The sequence below is a fragment of the Poecilia latipinna genome, unplaced genomic scaffold, assembly GCF_001443285.1.
Source record: "Poecilia latipinna isolate Pla-1442-1.1 unplaced genomic scaffold, P_latipinna-1.0 Scaffold677, whole genome shotgun sequence".
Taxonomy (NCBI): Eukaryota; Metazoa; Chordata; class Actinopteri; order Cyprinodontiformes; family Poeciliidae; genus Poecilia; species Poecilia latipinna.
Window position 1 is genome coordinate 86,071 of NW_015113293.1, and position 18,121 is coordinate 104,191.

The following is an 18,121-nucleotide window of genomic DNA, read 5'->3' on the forward strand; positions in this document are numbered from 1 at the left end:
CTGTCTGTGGGTTCAAAGTGCGGGGACTGCTTTGAAACTGGAGGGAAGTTAAGAGTGCTGCATGGTTCCTAGTTAAACTCGCCAACAAGAGGATATTGCTGTGCGGTGGTAGTCAAGTTTAGCCTCGAATTTGCACCATGTTACAAAGGAGAATGTTAAATGATTCTTACCAGATATCAGAGCACGACATGGCACATGGGATTTAAACTCGTTTGTTAAAAACATCTCAGTCCACGGTGTTTCTGGCATTTCCGCAAGCTGACGTCTTAGGAAGATGCTCCTTTTACTATGCATTTCAACATGCTAAAGAATTTTCCGTGTGAGATCATTACACCTCCACAGCAGAGCGTGCCGAGTATTGAGCGAGACCATCTACAAGAGACTGCCAGCTGTGACGCTCTGTGGAGTTATGAATGATACCCTGAGGTTTCACTTCCATCAGATGTCAGCCTCCTTTTTTCATCTTTTATTTAACCTTTCTTAGGAAGCTTGGAAAGGGGTGACAGGTGTAAGGAGAGAGCTGGCAAAGCAGTGCTAGATATGTGTCAGACGTCACAGAAGACAGTAGCGTGATTATGACCTTTGCAATAAAGTATTCAGCCCAATGTTGTCGTTGCTAAAAAACATATAAAAAATATCAGATGAGGTCATATAATTTGATTAAAATCAACTGTCTAATGTACAACTGCATACCTCCACGTTGTGACATAGTAAAACAAACAATGTGTTGCTTATTTCACCAAAATATTCAAAAATCATGCTCATTTGTTGAACCCACGTTGCATTATGGTCATGTTTGCACCTATTTAAGTATCAAAGGTGGCTTCTCATCTGATATTCAGCCTTTAAAAAAAAAACCAGCATGCAGCTTGATGTGTGGCACTCTGAACGTGGATCAGAAAAATAAAAGACCAGAGCTGTTCTGAAGAGCACACCAAGAAGGCTGTAGATATTAATGTAATATGTTAATGTAAAATGCAAGCCTGGGCTGCTTAGAATTTGCCTTTTTGATTAAGAAATTTACAAGATTTAACAAACCTTGAATCAAAGTGAAAATAAATTTCTACAAAATACGATTAAATAAAAATATGTATTATAAAGATGAATGGACAAATATTCTGTCCCTTCTAAGGGACTGGCCTAATTCATCAGAGGTCTACTGAACTGTCATTTCTAAACTATAAGCCTCTACTTCTTTTTTTTCACACGCTTTTTGAGCATTGTTGCTTAAACAAAGGGTTTCGAAAGGCTGGAACACTGCGTGATGAAGAGGACAGCACAGGCTAAAGGGCAAATTTGCCTGAAGACAAATGTGACATTGACAGCAACAATGAAAGGAAGACTGAGTGTGTGTGAGGCTGTTCAATTTGAATACTGAAGAAGACGACTTCAGTGGTTTTAGTGCGCAGGAGGAAGACGCAGAGAGCCATTAATGACTTTTCCCAGTAGGCTACTTCTTTCTTCTTTTTTTTTTTCAGCAGTCATGTTTGAGACACTGTTAGGAAAAATTAATTTACAATACATTTTTATGTGTGTCACCAGTACATATTTTATTAAAAATTAAAAATCTTTCAGAGTAAATGACCCAGTGTTGCAATTTGTGGCAACATAGACTTGTGGCTAATAGACAACTGTGGCTAATGTAGTACTTTTAATCTTGTTAAGGTTGGTGCTTCTTATACTTAGGTATTTTCAAGAGTTTTGGGAATTACGGTTGTTTCACATTGAGGTGAATGAAGATCACCTAAGTGTATTGGGTGTGGCTGAACTGACCATAGCATACCTGTGTCTGGAAGGTCCATTCACTGGTTAATCAGTGAAACTGGCTACTATTACAGCGTGAAGACAAAATAACGCCCCAAGTAAATCGGAGAAAAGGTTATTGAAAAGTAGAAGTCAGTGGATGGACCCAACATCTCGTGGGATTCAGTTAAATCCATCATCAAAAAACAGAGCGTGGCACATGTGCAAACCTGCTTAAATCGGGCTGACCCGAGCGCTGAGAAGGAGACTAATGAGAAAGGTCACCAGGTCACCGTGACTACACTAAATGAGTCACAAGCTTTCAGCAGCCGAGATGGGAAAGACTCTGCGTGCAACAACCATTCCACGCTTCTTCACCAGTCATTGGAAAACCGCAAGTATTTTTCCTTCACTGCGCCGCCGTGTGCTGCTCTGACTTTAACCAGCACACAAACCTCCAGTGAAACACACTGACGTCTAGTGGGTCCAACGTGAAATAATGAGCTGAAACTCCAAGCGGTGCGGATACTTTTGCACTGTGTTCGTAAGTACCAAGGCTGCAGCAGGGCTATTTAAACCCAAGCAGAGACTCTTACTGGCTTAAATGGATAATGTTTCTGTGTGATCATATTGCAAGATTGCACAGATTAATGCAGCAGTGTGTAATTTCTTTTTCATCTGGTTCTAATCACCATGTGTCAGCTTAAAATAAAGCGCTGAGGATAACCTAATGAGAAAGAAAATACAGATAGAGTGTCATGAATAATGGAACCGCTGGGCAGCAGGGGGCTAAATACAGACACAGAGCCATCAATATTTGGCCTCCTTAATTAGACGAAACTAGGCATGATCAAAAGCTAATTCTCCACAAGGATTTTCAGATAGAGACACAAAGCTAACTGAGGGGAGACAGTAGTACTCTTCCTATTATGTACTGAAGGCAACAGAAAATCATTTTATTATCTCAAATATATTAATCTCGGTTCTTTACTCAATGCTAGTTGATGGGACAAAATCTTGATAAGGAGGGTCATGACCCTGCTTATGCAGTTTACAAGAGATTGATTTGGTGTTTATCAGTCACTCTATGTTGGTCCCAAATATAACACATGTAAATATTGCTGTTAGAAGCTTTCAGTGCTCTGAACAAGACGCTGTTTCAACAAGGATTTTGTAACTAAATCCTGGATGAAGCTAATTCAAATTATTGATAAAATAATAATACATCAGCCATGAAGTCAAACATTTACTCTGTGAAAATCTAAAATAATAATACAGCAGCGGTGTAGGTGGAAAATAGAAAACAGACTACTTGTTATACGTTTCTTTCCTCTTGGTGCCTAAACAGGAAAAACTATGGGACAAAGAAATACATTAAGGTGCAAATATTGTTATTTGTTGTACTTTCTTTGCAATAATTAATTGTATTTTATAACATTTATTAGAGAACTGAAATTATTTTTGTATTGGTAATTTTGCTAAAAAATATCTTATTTCTCAATATTTCTTTTAAGCTTTAACAAATAAATTGGATTTTTCAACATTTATCAGCATAAAGTGATGGTAGATCAACTTTGCTATATTTTCAGGGATGCTCTGTTTGTGTCATGTTGGACTTTGAGTTTAGTTTAATTATTTTGGTCATACTGCTCCATCTAAAGTTTCATTTTCTTTGAGTTCTTCATCACTGGTGTTAATTTTACCAGAGTACCTCAGTTTTCTGCTCTTTTACCCCATTTCCCCTCTGCTCTTTTACTCACCTGTGCTGCATTCAGTAATCAATCCTCTGTAATCTCCAGTTTGGTCACTTGGTCGTTCTCCCTTTTCGCCATCTTCCCAGATTTCTCGTCTCTGCAGTTCGGTCCTCAACAGCATCCCAACATGACGGTTTTATCCAAACACCAAGGGATTGCAGAGAAGTTTTAATTTCGACTGCGCTTCCTCTTTAAGTGGATACGGCTCAGCTGTGTGAGAAGCAAGTTGGGAAGAAGCCCTCGGGGAGACGGCAGTTTTCAACACTCGTTAAGAGCACGGCTAAAGAACTCTGAAGAAAAATGACAAGACGAAGCCAGAGGGTGCTGCACTGGCCTACTGTAAGTATATTCACATAAACTTAACTCATTATAATGAGTTAAGTTTTTTTTGAAAGGACACAACACTGACACAAATATGGCAATCACAAACCTCTGACAGACACATGGCACTTCAGCATGTGGAGCTGAGGGCGTGGCGGCTGAACCATGAACCCTGCAACCAAGGCTGAAGTTATAACCTGCAGCTTTAATTGAGTAGGTCAGTCTAACATCCTTGGAAGGAAATCTGTGTAAAACTCTGTGTGTGTATGTTTGTGTATGACTGAGCACTACAGTAAGGACCTGTGAACATTATATACAAGGTCATATAAGATGTTACCGCCATGGCAGCAAGCATCCACCCCCGTTACTCTCTGCACTTTACTGTTGTGTTGCTGTGTAGATTTAAAACGCTTGTTAATACAATGTTTTTAAAGTTTAAACTCTATAAACAACAACTCAACGTTGCACTGGCGAATAACTGACGTTAAACCTCAATTTGATGCGCAATTGCGAAAGGCAGCAGAGAATTGGATAATTAATTCATATCGTCCTTACCTCCAGCTTTTCTCTACTTTTAACAATCACCGGTGCTTAATGAGGCATTCCACAATGACAAAAAGAAACCTTATGCTTGAATACACCCAATGTTTTTGGAGGCTTTCAGGCTTAAATAATCCATTAAAGCTCTGGTGCATAACGGATAGATGCTCACCTATGGATTTGTAAGGAGCTGCGGTCGACTCGGTTCAACTCTGGCAGCAGATTTCTGACATGTTTTTCTTGCTTCATGACTGACAAATTTCAGCACTTTTTAACCCAAAGATGTAGTTCCAAAGTTATGTCGTAATCTGCAAAGGATTAGATTTATAAGATTTAATGGCATTTCAAACATTTTTGGTTAGAGATCGTGAATAGCATGGCTCATATTTATAATAAGATTGATTTAGAAATTATCTGAAGTTGGTGTAAGAGGAACTTTTTCAAAGAACACTTGATTTTCAGTCAGCTCCTATCAAAACAGATGAGCTAGATGTTTGTTTTCCTCTCTAATGGCTACTTTGCTTATAATTGTTACAAAAGATCCTCCTATAATTAGCAGTTGTCATAATTTAAACAAATGTGTGTCCAGGTTCTTGGTTTATTCTTGTGATCTGCTACATGCTGCTATGTGTTACTGGGACACATATGAACTACAGACCCACAGGAAAAGACCTGACAATAACCTAGTGCAAGGGTCTTTGAGTTCTGGTGTCCTGCAACCTTTAGACGTGTCCCTGCTTCAACACAGCCTCAATCAAATGACTGAATTACCTTCTCAGTATGCAGACACGTTCTCCAGGATCCTGCTGATGGCCTGATTATTTGACTCAGGTGTGTTGAAGCAGAGACGCATCTAAACCCTGCAGGACACCGAGCCTGGAGGACTGAAATTGAGGATCCCTGATCTAGCATGTAAAGTGTTTCCTATTAGTCAGTCTGCCTGCTTGTTCCCAATCCTCTGATTTTTTTGCACCTGCCTTCAATGTGATTCTCCATTCTGAATGTATTTTTGTTTAATTGTCCGTAGCTCGTGTTTTGGGGGAGATTTTGGGATCCTGGGCTTTGTTTTTTGTAAGTTTGACTTTATTTTTAAACATTATTTTTTTGCAAATGCATAAATAAATAGCTTAAATTAAATCTACAGTTTGCTAGCTATGTCAGAGAATTACAATCAATTACAATTTATAGTCTATGAAATAGCAATAGGAGGGAGTGCCAGATGGGACACCTTGACTTATGGACAGGTGAGCAAAACCCACAAAACAGGAACTGTTAGATTTCCATTTGACTATCAAGACATAATTTTGTTCCACTTTATTAGAAAATAAATCTGAATCAGTCTTTTTCTGTAAAAAAAAAAAAAACCAGTTTTTTAAAAGGTGTATATTTATTTCATGTTGACTAATACATCTGGGCTCAGCTAAGGCCTCAACAGGAATAGAAATCCTTAAAACACCTCTGATGTCACCGTCTGGACCAATGTTCAATTAAAATTACCTCCTTAAATAGTAAATAGCCACTGCAACCTAAATCCTTATGTAATCAGTCCTACCAAAGCTAATTGCACAAACAGGAACAGTGATAAAAAGGAGCTTGGAAGAAAAAAAAAAAATCCAACCATGTTAACTTGGGATGTAATCCTTCAGTCCCTACCTTTAGTGGGAAGCTGCTTCTGCTCCCATTTGGCTGATTTCATTCTTTTCCATCTATCTCTAAATGTCCATGCTAGCATTAAGGAGCCATCTGTGGTCGTGTTTCATTGGCCACTGGCTTAAGGCTCTGGTTTTTAAATAGAAGCAGTAGAAGAATCGGTCCCTAATGGAGCATGGCCCTGCTTTGGAAATGGATGTGCACATGCAAGTTATATGTTTTTATAAATTAAACTTGTTTTTACATGAATTTTAAATCAATAAAGACTACAGAGGGCGGCACGTGTTGGATTCGCTAGTGTAGAGGCAGAGGTCATGAATTTTACTTTTACTGTAATAAGCGTCCCATTAATTCATTAACTTTTGGCACATTTGCAGATGTTGCCTCGGTGGTTACTGATGCCTGGAGTGTTATTGCAGCGTAGATATGAACCATTTTGTGGTTTTTCACAATGATTTTATTGTCTGTTGCTTGGCATTGGAAGATTTTAAGGAACAAATTCAAATATCCGTGAGACAAAACATTGTGAAGCGCACCACAATCCTGGATCATTCCCAATAATCTGATGTTGTGCTTTGTACATTAGAGGATTTTAGGACAATAACGCAGAGGAGGCACTCACTCATGCTTAAAAGAGCAAATGTAAAAGCTTAGGTTATGAAACAAAAGATGACATCTGTGTGTGGATTATCTGCAGGAGCAACAAGTCTCAGAAACGGGGGAGAAAAAAAGCAAGCTCAGATTATCTAACACTCATTTGTTGCTTGATGGTCCAAGATTTATGTCTTGAAAATGAGCCTTTTTGGCACAGAGCTTACATACGCATATCTTTGTACGAGATAGGAGTATAAATAATAATAATAAAAAAAACCCCATCTATTTTATTGGTCTCTCAATTTCTTATTGCTCAGAGTATCTGACTGATGGACTGGCAACATGCACCCCGCCGCTTCCTCCATGACGCGAGTGAATAGATTCTGGTTAAGAATACTGAGACGTTTTCCAAGGAGTCCTGCGTTTATGGGCGAACGGCTTTTGTGATTTGGTTTTAACGGGGGAAAATGAGTGTTCAAAATTGTGGCTGATCAGAGAACATGCATGCCGAATCCTTATGAATGTCAACGTCTGCATCTCCTTGAGTCACACGTCACGTGACTCAACAGACGCTCACGTCGCTGGTGTGCTGCACAGAACAGAGAGGAAAGATGCAAGCTGGAAGTGAAGACGCGTAAAAGGAAATAAACCAGTCGGGTTTGATGAGTGAGAGGCAGCAGCACATTTCTGCAACACGTCTTCGTGTGACATTTTCAGGCTGACAGAGAACACAGAGGGGGGAAAATGGAGAGCAGGAAAAAAGAAAAAAAAAAAGCAATGCAGTAATTTAGCCTCACGTCTCATGATGGGCTTTAGTAACTGGTCTTTTTTTTTGGTTTGGAGGTAATTGGTGTGACCTCTGGAAGCCTAACGCAGATCAATTGTGTGTGTTTTTCTGTCAGAGTCGTCTTGTTATGGTTTGACAGAAGAAAAGGTCAGGAAGGCAGGTGATTGTGCAGGTGGAGCATTCAGTGAAACATGTATGCAAATTGGTGCATCCAAGCAGTGGATTAAGTGAAGCAGAGTTTACACAAACTCAAAATTAGTTACCTTTTTAAAAAACTTATTCACACCTTTAACTTTTCTACAATTTATTAGATTACAAGTATAGACGTCGACATATTTTGTTTTTTTTTTTGTAGTTTACTTGAGACCAACAAAAAGTAATGAATGACTGTGTATGGTACACAAGTAAATAAAATCAAATAAATGAAAAGCGTGGCATTTAATTGTAAATTTATTTGAAGGCGTGAGCTGTTTGCTAAACGTTAGCGATCAAGCTGCATCATGAAGGAGCGACGCAGACATTTCAAGGAAAGTTTTATGGAGAGATTTATAGTAGGATTTGCACAGTGTCACAAAATATTGCACATTTTTGTGCAACGCTTAACAAAGAGAGCATTAATCAGAGAAACGAATATCTAGTGGTAATTCTGGAGGAGCTGCAGTTAGCCAAAGCTCAAGTGGGAGAATCAGGTAACCTGGCAACTATTGGTTGTATATTCAACGGTCCCATATGAAACTTTTTAGCCATCCTAGTTTAATAAATACTTTTCCAGTGGCATTAAAAATTCTACGAATCAGAGAAATCCAACAAAGGATTTAAACCTTAATAAAACTCATCATCACAAAGTTTTGTTATGCAAGATGTCAAATGCATCGTTAAATCTTATTTAGCCAAGATTCAAGTTCGTGAGTAGTGCGAACACCAAATGCTTTTAACTTATTGTCTTCATCTGAGTCCTACAAAGAACAGCCTAGAATCAGACAAATAATACAATTACATTTTTATTCACTTTAAAAAGACGTAAAAATCAAACTCGATTCTTTACGGTCGGCAATCAGTCGCTTTGTAGAGGTGAAAAGTTTTAAGACGACTCCTGTACGACCTTCACCTGATTGCAGATAAAAGTTCCCCTTTTCTTTGTCGTAAAAAGAAATCCCTCACTACAATGCTGTTTTGATTGCTAAAAGTCGGGGCCTGGCTTTATCTGAGAGAGCCTGCTCTGCTGGTCAAAAAAAAATTGATCGTCAGTTTCTCACCTGAGCCTATAAACTCCTGTGTTTTTTCGCCGCGCTTTAAATCACAATTTATGACGTTCACTCCGTAGACCAGGGAGGTGTCAGGAAACCTGGCAATAACCTGAGCCGTTCGCCGTCCCGCTTTGCGCCCCGGTTATATTCTGAGCTCTGAAAGGCTTAGCCATTGTTTCAACCTGGAGCTCAGAAAAACACTGGAGCTGGAATTAAATAATTAGGCTAATGCATAGATTATTACGGATTTTGTGTGTTTGCTGCTCAAGTAATTCTTCCTGTGAGTGGCTGCGTTTGGACCGCACAGTTTGAACAAATCGTTTTATTGGGTCAGAATGTCCAACAGCGGCGGCACAAAGGGACACGCTCTCCATGTGAAGCCCAGGGACATTTCAGACGTGCCGAAAACAGACGTTCTGTCGTGAAGGACGTACGGTTCTTTGTCATTAGTGAGTCCTCTCTGGTGATTGGTCTGTTAGTGGATCAGCCAATCCACAGCTGTTGTCCACGCTAAAATATTGCCATGGCTGTTAAATAGATTACCTTGATACTCAATGTTGAAAATCATAACCCCAACAGCTTGTAGTGCTTTTTAAAAGTATTCTTTCCTTTTGGCCGTCCTGTCACTTGTGCAGGTGCTTTGACCTGAAAGCAGACGTTGTAGTTCTGGTTGTGTGTTTAGGATCGCTGTCCTGTTGAATCTCTGTCCCGGTGCAAAGTCTTTTGCAGTCCCTGGTTACCTTCTATCAGGGGTGGAGTTAGACTAAAAAAACGGTCCTGAACTTTCTCCCAGACAGGCTCACTACCAAGAGTTGACAGCAGAATTGTTTAGGGTATACATTTGTATAATTATGCATAAAAGGCACAACCTCTGCATTTTGCCTCCTTTATGAACCTGCATCTGTTTACTCCCATCCGTTTAGCCCTTCATCCTACTTATGAAGAAACCTGTTTAAATTAGCCTGCCAAACAAACAAACACTATAGTCATCGATATTTAATGACTGTGTGCGCCGTCAGGACAGTCTCTACCATTTAAGCCTTTTCTGGCACTTCCTTGAACTCTCTGTTATCCTTTCCTTAGCTTCCTTTTTAAAAATTGTCATTGGCATGGTTTTCATGGGCTACATTGGAAAAAAAAACCCATTTGTTAGTTTTGTTTCTTCAGCATTGTGGTATTTGGATAAAAGATAGCTAATTAATGGCACAGTTATCCTGTGATTATTTCTTATCCTCTTTGTTTTATTATTAGTTCCACTACAATTCATCACAGAAATACAAAAAAGAACACAGAAAGGTATTTTCCACTGAAAGAACTCTCAATTTTTAACTGGTTGTTGAGAGCTGATTCCCATTTCCACCAGCTTAGGGGAACAAAGTATATGTCATCACCAGTGGTTGTTATACAAGTGTAGTGGCAAGATGGAGGAGCCGGTGGAGCTTTATGAGTTACTACTACATCTTCCTTCCAGTTAATGATTCAGACTTTTTGGCCAATTGTAAATGCAGTGTTCATTCTTGCTGCACATAACAGAGACTGATATCTCTGGTTTCTAGTGCTCCAGTCAGCCCAAAATAAAATCAGCTGCTGGTTTTCCTCAAGACCACTACACATTATTATCTGCCACGCTTGTTTGTTTCTTTGTTCAAATAACCAGTCTTTTTATCCAGCTGTTGACCGGCCAAAGGCTGATGTCACGGTTCTCATAGAACAAGCAGCTGTTCTGTGGTGCTCAAGTTGAACCATAGTTTGGGTTTCGGAACCCGACTATTTCTGTGGGAACCCAGGAAACCAGTTTGAAAACACGTTCAGGAACTGGAGCAGGATCTTCACCACATTGGTGGAAAAGGCCTAAGTGAGAAAAACAAATAGCTGAAAGATGTAAAAGTTCTAATAAATATATTTTTTTATTCCCAAAGTTTAAGATAAACTAGCTACATTTGGGCTCCTTTTGCCCCCGATCCCATGGCTCGACGGTACCAGCAGATGCCGCATTTTGAAAGTGTATTCACTGTCTTTTGTCAAGCTGAAAAAATAAACTGACTGCATCAACAGATTACAGTGCAGTCATCTATTGAGTGATCTTTTACTGTATTAATGACGTTTGAATTGGCTCAGTAAGTAAGAGGCACTGCTTTAATTTTGACAGCAAAATAGTATCCACATCGTCGTCGTCATCCTGCTAATCCAGCTGGAAGGTCACGGAGGGATCCACTGCCTGTGGATCGCTCTCTGTCCCTCAACATGTCCAGGCTGAAGACGCTCATCAGCGTAAACTCCTACTGGGTGTCTGGGTTGGTGAGTCGGCAGCAATGAGGTTGACCTCTGGAACTTCATGTCGCTGTCGCTGGAATTTAGAAGAAAGTCTTGATGCCCTTTGAGATTTTGACATTTTTAATAAATATTCTTTCTTTTGAAAAAAATCTGCTTTCTCATTGCCATCCTTGTATTGTTTTGACATGACTGTTAATTTGTATTGATTCAGTTTCTAAATTATGCTTCTCTTCACCTGCCTTGCCTGCTGATGATCATGGACTCCACTTTCTACAGAAGGACAATTTATGAATGTATTTTGTGGATGAAACCAGCTATTGTTTCTTCACTGACGGACATCAGTCTGAAATCTCGAACCTAAAAAGCAGAACCAGGAAGCAGGTGAAGACTAAGGGGGATCTTTTAATTACAAAGTGCTACAGAACTAGATGACATTCAGATAGAATATAAAAGGTATGATGAGAAGTTGATGTAAAGAGACAAAATTATCTAGGAAAGCAGAAATGAACCCTGGCAGAACACATACGGACGGAAGAGACAACAGAAGAAAGGTGAGTCGGCAAAGGCAGATATCTGAAAAGACCAAAAACTGAGGCGAACAAAATAGAAACACTCCTAAAGTCTCATTTTCCTATTTATTTTAATGCATTATTTGAAGGGCTGTAGCTCTTCTCTTATAAAAAGTCTTTCTCTTTTTAAGTTCTTAATTTAAACCCAAAATGTTAAAACCTTTGAGACCTCATTACGTTCATACTTGTATATATTCATATCCACAAACATGTTGCAGAATTAGGGCTCCAAACCCACAATGTGCAACTGCAGCAAATCCTTCTTTCAAAAACTTCACATCTGAGATAATTAATCAAACAAGCAAGGCTTTGTATCACATTTTAAGGGTGTTGACATGCTGATATATATAGCACTTCCATCCCAGTTGGTTGAAATCACACACAGTACAGTGTTAGTTGTACTTTACACTTGCTCTAATATTGAGCAACACACTCATTATCGACTGTGATTACTTGTTTTATGCCCAGCCAGATTCTCCAGTGAGTTTTTCCTTTATTTTTTTTCTTTTCCAAGATAATTTTCCCGCATGCACGCAGAGGGTCCTCTGAATGTGTTTTTGTCTGTTTCCCCTTGTAGTCGGAATCCCAGGAGGAGTCGGATAAAAAGGAGATTTCTGTCTTGCGCTGGTTCAACAAACCGCACAGGGGAACAGGGCAAGACGTCGATTTGAGAGGAAACTATGCTGATATTCACATTCGCCACTGCTGCATGAGTAAATACCGTTCCATTGTGCTGCTTTCACAGAATTACCTCTCCCATAATCCGTGCTGACAAAAACAAATCAAATGTTGCTGCACTCCCTCCGACTCAGCCGGTCTGAACGTGCGTTGATTAACTTGGCTGCGTCCCCTCCACTAAATTTGAAATCCAATTACCCGCAGAGCAAAACGCTGCAGAACTGACACCAGCTGTCTATTCAGATGGAAACGTTTAGCAGGGGCGGACAGGTGCATCAGCACGCGCTGGAGTAAGTGCGAACTGGACTTTTAAGTTGCCACGATTCTCTAAAAATACAGATCTGAGCAGGGTGATTCATAAAAAGAGAGATCACAGTGGGAAACAGGTGATCGGCTTAGAAAAAAATATTCAAAACTGGTTGGTCGTGATGCGAGTGTAAGGCTCTCCACTCTCAAATTTTTCTAGGCATGTCAATAAAATAAGATCGGATTGTTCAAGACTTAATTTTTCTTTGGATAAGAAGCAGTGTCATTTATCTGGCTTGTTTGTGGGTGCATGTTTGCGAGAGAGTAAGACTGAGAGAGGGAGGAAGGGGGACCATCTGTTTATCAGCTGGTCCGTCACATGACCCTGCCACCTTAATTCCGAGTTTCTCATTTCCACACATTAATGAAGTGCACTCTAAATTTAGAAAATTAAATTAGCTCATAAATAAAAGTTTGCATGTTATTTTATTATGAATAAATTGGATCCAACACAGTCAAACTTAAATGCTCATTTTATTTTAAAGAAACTCCTGTGAGCAAACACAAGTAGGTACCTATAGATATTTGATGGTAGTGCATCTTACTTTTACTGACAGATGGACATTCAGAATAAAAATGCATTTGGCTTGTAGACGTGGAATGTCTGCCATGTACTCATACTGCCGGATTTCACAAAATACAAAGTTTGCAGAAGGCTCACTGGGGAAAAAGACTTCTAATTGTGTTTGTGTGTATGGGTGGGTGACATCACAAAAGGCACAAGAATCAAGCCGATCAGCTGGCATTGGTAGATTTTGGCACATTCTGAAGCATTTCAGCTACATTTAAGTTTCAAGTGATTCAAAAGTAAAAGTTTGAGTCAAAGTTTGACTCCAATGACCTCCAGGCTACTGTGGATGAAGAAACTACAGCAAACGAAGACGATGCAACTTGCCAAAATTACTTCTCTCTTTTTGACTCCTGAGGGTTAGATTTCTTTTCCGCCCTCTTACTACTTCCTATTCCATGGCAATGGTAGGCTGTCCTGTAGTTGGCGGAAGTGGTAGGATTTGACTCATTTAGTTCAAATGCCTTTGAAGAGAATTTTGAATAAAAATGGGGAAAAGCATCAAAAAAATACAAATCAACATAATCAAAAGTAATCTGATGAGATACATTTTTCAGAGAGAATACTGGATCATTGGTGAAATACAGATTTAGCATTTAACATTAGTGTTGACAGGAATATTGATATTTATAATTTTTTTTAAATATAAATATCAATTGCAATGCAGTCTTGCCCCTTCAAGCCCCAAAATAAGAAGAAATCAACTTATATGCAGCTCTACTCATGGTGGTTAGGAATGAAACTCAGTCAAAAAAAATCTGTAATATGATGAAATATGAAAGTATTAGCTGAACTGAAAGTAATGTATTAATTTGTAGAGCTGTAACAACACAAAACATCCATGAACAATAAAAAAGCAGATGTGAAGAGTGATAGTTTTGAGTTGCAAGCAAAAATGATTGCTAATTAATTGTTGTAATTAATTCAAACTCATTTGAAGGTTAAGGCATTCATCGTCAACTCTGAGGTTTTACACTTTAATATCTTCAGTATATCGCTTATGGAAGTTGAGTGCTCTTTGAATCCCCCTGCTGGCAATAGATCCTAAACAGCAGCTTAGTTTTTATGTCCTTTTGGCCAGCTCTCGCCATGGTCTTTTGACCCACAGGGGGATAAAAGTATTTAAATGTTACAGGCAGAGGGCGGCCATAAGCAACAACCTTACAGTCCTGCTGTATTGTCTCACATTAGTTCGAATGTTGTCTTTTCACTCTATCTGTACCTTCTTGTTGATATCTACCAGACATTGTATGTCATGTACAGTCTCAGTACGTCTTCAGGGCTTTTTCAACTGGATTTACTGAGTAAAAAAAAAACCAGACGGGCAGAATGGGAGCAAATGTTTGGCCTAGTTATGCGGTGCACTGAGAGCTGTCTCTGGTCCTGAATGCATTTCATGTTTCTAAGTCCTATTTCATTTCAGAAGTGGCACTGAATCTTCACCTTGCACTAAGTTAATTTTGTTCCCTGAACAGGGAAAAAAAAACAACACAGAAAGGTCCATTCTGACTATTTAGTTTGGTTTCCCATAATCCCCCAGTATGTTTTATAGGAAGACTTCTTTTTAAGTTCCATAGTGTTTTATGTTATGGGAGACGGCGATGTTGAACATCGACTGAACAGAATCAAAGGCTGACAATAATGACTTAAACAGGACGTTATTATTATTATTATTATTTTTTTAAATAAGGACCTGGATGTATGTGTGTGTATATGACGGGGAACAGCGGAGTCTGATTAATAAATATGAAAATAGCTGTGCATGTTCCTTGTCCAGGTATTCCCAGCCCCTATCTCTAAGTACAGATGTGACATTTTTCTATAAGTTAGGGAACTGTTATCAATAACAGCTCAACAAACCCTCACTTAAATAAAACAATAATAAAATAATAGCAATAATTTAACTATGAATGGGACCCCAAAAATATAAATTCCACTTCGGGCCCCATTGAATCTTGGTCCGGCTCTGGACACTCGTATTAAAGCACGATAACTGACTCTAAATGGATGACTTGTCGCCTAAACACAGTAAAGCGATTCATCCCAAACCCCCCACCGCTCCGTCCTCTCTCCTGAGTTGGTGTGTTGGTTGGTTGCTGCAGAGCCTCAGTCTGTATCCCGACTCGCCTGACAGACACAGCCAGTCCTCGTCTCCCTTTGCTCACCCATCAATCTGTCTCTCCGGTTCTCAATTTGACGTCTTTGAGCGAATAAAAAAATAAATAAATAAATAAATAAAAAGGCGAGATGTAGAGCCCGAACATGGAGACGGCAGCGGAGCGGGGCTTTTTGCTTCTACCATCGGAGGAGACCCACAAACTCAGCGGAGGAAAAAAAAAAAAAGGCGTCAGAGGGGCAAAACGGCGGTTTTCAGCTGCTTGATCGTCGAGGTGACGCTCTTCTTCCTCTGCTTGAACACATCAGCCAACACGGATGTCCGACTTGAGAAGTTGCAGAGAAACCGCGGATAAATCCTCCAAGTCGTCCTCATCCTATCCAGTTTTCAACAAGCGCTCTCGTCGGCTGCAGGTAAAAAACGAAAACCAAAACTGTTGAATTATCTGCTGCTTGATGCCCGTGTGTCCGTGCCTGCATATATATATATATATATATATATATATATATATATATATATATATATATATATTATGAAGTAATTTCTATTAGACAGGAGTGAGCGCTTTGACCAAAGTGGGTGGGAAGGTGACTCATGCTGCTTCAAGCGGTGTTTTGGAGCCAGCATCACTGCGCCTTTTTATGGCTTTAAAGAAGAGACACACAGGCTGTAAAGGCTGTTAGAGGAATAAATTAGACCACTTCACTTCAGAAGATGGTTTCTGAGTGGATAAGGCAGTAAGGGAAGTGTGTTTATGTTTGTCTGAGCAGTTAAATTATTTACCAGAATTAATAGCCCCTTTCTTGCTTACCCCTCTAATAACTAGGAGTATTTAGTGGAGGGTAGGACTGATCATTTGTGGCTTATTTGAGGTTAATGCTGATCACAGATTATTTGTCTACTCTTGCAAGACTCGTGCTGCTGTAAATAGGCTCCATGCAGATGATTAGCTCTTGTTTTACAACATACATTTTTGAGTTTATTTAGTCCCCTGTATGCTTGGCTGATACAGGGTCTATTGAAAATAAGGCCTTCTGTTTCAATGGGATTCACCTGTATCACAAAAGGGTTATGAATGAAAACACCTAATGAACGCTTCCCATTCTTGTTTCATAGTGCAGCCTCCAACTTTGTGTTTATTGAGAATCAACGTAAAAATATCAATACTTCTTGATCCCAGTTTAAGCTGCAGCTAAAGTAACAAGCCTTTTGTGTTTTCTTCTCCTTTTGCAGATAAGATGATGGAAATATTTGCACATTATTTGACAATAGACCAAATTACAAATATATTAATGTGGTCTGATATAAATCATTCTGTTGCTGCTCTGATATTTTTATTATTATCATTTTCCTTCTGGCAGATGAACTTAGGCTCAAATCTTTTGTAGCCTCTTAGAGGTTGTATTGTAGTAATCCCTTATTTTTTAGCTCCAACCATCTTTCCATTAACTTTGACAAGCTTCTCTGCTCCTGCTGAAATAATGGATCCCCACAGCATTATGCTACCATCAACAAAAATCTTTCATGTTGGACTTATAAGTATGATGCTTGGTGATATTCTTTCTCCAGACACAAAGTTTTCTTCAAAAAGCTTGTTTGCTGTGTAAAAAAAAAAGAAAGTAATTTTCAATGGCTTCTAGTAGCTTTCATGTAGCAACAGCTTTGTCTGTGCCTCTTTTCCATAAAGGCTAGTGTTTAGCATGACTGATGGATGTCTTAACTGATTTTGAGCGGCGTATTTCCTGCTGTACATTCAGATCATGAGTCTCTTGGCTCTCTGGTGTATTGGTGTGTTAAATTCTGAGAAATGACAACTTTCTAGTCAATAAAATAAACTGGAATACCCCCCTTCCCCAAAGTCAACTTCCCACTCGGAAGGTGGGAGAAACGCTCAAGTTAGGATTTTCGAGGCCAGCTTCACATTTCAATATGGCCGCTCCTCGCATCAACAGTAGTAAGCTGTGGTGGAAACATGGGGGTTTTTTTTGTTGTTTTTTTTTTTTTACAAGACTCACTTGTAAACATGCGTCTAAGATCAATGTTATACTTAGAACCTGCAGCACTAAACTGAATAAATTAAAAGCGGTGTTTGTTCACACGCCAAGAGATTCATAAGAGGAATGGAGAACAATGGTTTCTTGGGTATCACCGTGCTTAAATCCGGACTTCTTTGTCTGTATTATCTGAAATGCTGTTACCCCTGGTGTGACCCGAAACACCTGTTTGGGGTTCTGACTTCTGAGATGGATGGAACCCAGCATGATTATTGTTGTCCCGGCCTGTAAGTTCAGGTGTCTTGTTAGGTTTACAGGGAGTCCATGCTCTCACAGCTTTCAGGATTATGAGGTTGGGATGTTGTTTAATAACGTATGTCTTCTGTAAAGTCCTTATCCCTGAGCTGCCTGCTGTGTTTCTTAGTCTTCACTGAATTTTGTTCATAAGAAAGGGGTTGGGGGGGGCTCATACTACTGTATGCCACAGTTTCCAGATTTTTACTTGAAAAGAAATGGGAAAACTACACATTAATATCATTCCATATTACCTTTATTCTCTATTTTGTGTTGGTCAATCATATAAGATCCCACCTAAATGATACAGAAATTTGTGGTCATAATGTGGCAGGTGTCAAAATCTTCACGGGGAGATATGGAAATTATGCCCATTTTTGTCAAAAAGTCTGTGATCATTTATCAAAAGATCAACTTGGCTCTCCGTAGTGCTGAACTAGAATCTTTACTCCAAACTTTCTAGGGTTGAAAGTAATGTGTTCATTTCCGTTGTGTTTGGTGAGATTACCAATTAGTAATATTTAATGTCATTCTAAGTAGAGCAAAGTGCAATATTATTTTTGTCAGCCAGTAACTTTATCTGCAAATTTAGACAAAAGGAAACAACACAATTTTAGCCCACGCTCTGTCCTCTGGACTGTTTTTTTTTTTTTTTTTGAAAGTTAGTTTATCCTTCGGATGAAAAA

The 18,121-nt window shown here is 39.2% G+C and overlaps 1 protein-coding gene across 5 annotated transcripts in view; it reads left to right on the forward strand.

Annotated features, from left to right (window-relative positions):
- Positions 1-3,512: 3,512 nt before the first annotated feature.
- The window catches only part of dlgap4b (discs, large (Drosophila) homolog-associated protein 4b), a 130,960-nt gene continuing 116,351 nt past the window's right edge, over positions 3,513-18,121 (forward strand). For 2 of the 5 annotated variants that reach the window (XM_015044470.1, XM_015044471.1), the window contains exon 1: positions 14,716-15,560. The gene's annotated coding sequence lies outside the window, so the exon portion shown is untranslated. Of the gene's footprint in view, positions 3,837-3,936; positions 4,036-14,715; positions 15,561-18,121 lie in introns of those variants that run through there. The other 3 variants (XM_015044472.1, XM_015044473.1, XM_015044474.1) reach the window with 3 other exon arrangements.